Source organism: Podospora anserina, chromosome 3 (assembly GCF_000226545.1).
Source record: "Podospora anserina S mat+ genomic DNA chromosome 3, supercontig 1".
In the NCBI taxonomy this organism is placed as follows: Eukaryota; Fungi; Ascomycota; class Sordariomycetes; order Sordariales; family Podosporaceae; genus Podospora; species Podospora anserina.
Genome location: NW_001914832.1, coordinates 360,462 through 362,908, shown reverse-complemented (window position 1 = coordinate 362,908; position 2,447 = coordinate 360,462).

The following is a 2,447-nucleotide window of genomic DNA, read 5'->3' as shown; positions in this document are numbered from 1 at the left end:
GTCCCTAAGTTTTTATTAACCTTATAATTTTAGTATATAGTATATTAATTATATATTAGAGGGCGCGGGTTCGATTTTTATCGAGGTTTAGTATTTAGATTTTATAAGTACCGCCTATAGATCTAAATACTTATTTTTTTACTTAAGTCGGTCTAGGTATTACCGGTAAAACTTTTTTAATTTACTTAAGTAATTTAGATTTATCGATAATTCCTACGAATTATCTATAACCGGGTAATCTAATTAATTAACTAAATATTTTAATTAACCTCTATTAAACTATAAATCTAGTATTTTTTTTATATTATACTTTTCTTTTTCGTCCTCCGTTACTTCCTAGGTATTAGCTTTACTTACTAGTAGTACGGGTTCCAAAAGTAAAATATAAAAAGTGTATAACCGTAAATATATCGTACTAAGTAACTTTAACTTAAATACCGTTTCTAATATCTTCCTTTTAACCTTAAATAGGCCTACTTTCCTATAGTCTAGCTTCTTACTAGGTTTTTTAGTACGTAAATTACGTATAGAAAGGAATATTATATCCCCCCCTTTAAAACGAAGTCCCTCGAGCCTTTTAGAGTTATAATATTTCCGTATCCTTTCCCTTATAAACTCCAGTTCTTCCTTAAGCTTATTATATAATATATATAACTTATCTACCTTAACCGCAGCCCTAAGTACCTCTATTTTAAGTTCTTAGCGTAGGTCTACTTTATATCTATAGTTCGCGAAAAAAAATATAACTTTTATTATTTTTATTAATAATATATTATATATTAATTATACTATAGATAATAGTTTAACTTAATTATTTTACTCGAAATTAATATAATTCCGTAAATACTATTTTACGATTTAATTAAATCGTTTTATTTAACCGTTTATTTAAGGGTAGTAGGCCGAAAACGCTTTACTTATTACCCCTAACCTTATTATTAACGCTCTTTAAAATTTCGATACGAATTTAATATTGCGGTCCGTAATAAACTTTTTTAACTATATATATATTAATATAATATACTATAGTACTATATCCGTTAATTACTTTACCGATTAAATCTCTTTATAAAGTAAAAAGTATATTTACTTAATAAACCTATCGACTACCGTTAATATACTATCGTACTTAACGCCGGTTACCGTATCTTTAAACTTTAATAACTTAGTAATAAAGTCTATCGTAATTAAACTCTATAGCCGTTCGGCTATTAGTAATAGTTTTAGAAATCTATAAGGCTTATACTTCGTAACCTTAATTCTCTCATACGTATAGTATAACTAAATAGTTTTTTTAATATTATTTTTAATTTTTAATTAATTAAAGTATTATTTAATCTTTTTTATAGTCTTTATAATCCCTATATATCCCCCGAACTTCGACCTATAGATTTTTATTATTAATACCTTTTTAATATCTAGCTCTACGTAGGCCCGGTTTTTATACTATAGTTATCCCTAACTGTCCTTCTAAATACCTTGCGGCTCCAGCTTTTCCTACTAGTATTACTCCGTAATATCGTTATTTATTTTCCCTTAGTATTTACTAGAAATAACTTATTTACAATATACTACGCAATACTCTATCCACGGCTAAAGTGGATACTTAAGGGTGCCCTCCGGCGTTTCCTTAAATAATAGTAGTAACTCCTTAGGTGTATCTTTATAGTAGTCGGCTCGCCGGTTAAATATATTTATTTTAGCGTTCTTCGAACCCTTTTTATAATTAATTTAAAAATTAAATTCTAAAAGAAACTTTAACTATCGGGTTTACCGTACGTTAAAGACCTTCGTAATAGTAAAGTATTATAGGTTTTTATAATCCGTATAGACCTATATTTCGTAATTAATATTATTAAAGTATAACCTCTACTCCTCGAACGTTTCGATAATAACGAATAGCTCTTTATTATAAATTAAATAGTTTTAACGAGCCCCCTCTAACTTCTTCGAAAAGAAGGCTATTAGATGTAACTTCCCGTCGTCGTTTCGCTAACCTAATTATCCTCTAATCGTATAATCTAATATATTAGCCTTAACCTCGAACGGTCGACTAGGGTCTAATAACTTAAATACTAGGTCCTTTAAAATAACCTCTTTTAGCTCCTAAAAGGCCTACTCTTTTTCCTACCCTTACCGGAACTCTACGTTTTTCTTAATTAAATAATTAAATAGGTGCGCGATACCCGCGTACTTCTAAATAAATATCCGATAGAAATTAATAAACTTTAAAAACTCCTTAATATATATTTATAACTACGGTATAGGCTAGTCCTTAACTACCGTAATTTTCCTAGGCTCTATACGAACCTTATTTAATAATATTAAATATCCCAAATATATTATTTTCTATATATAGAACTCGCTCTTCTCTTTATTTACTAAAAATCCGGTTCCGTGGTAACGCGTTTAGTAACTTTTATACCTTATATTTATATTTTTTTTAA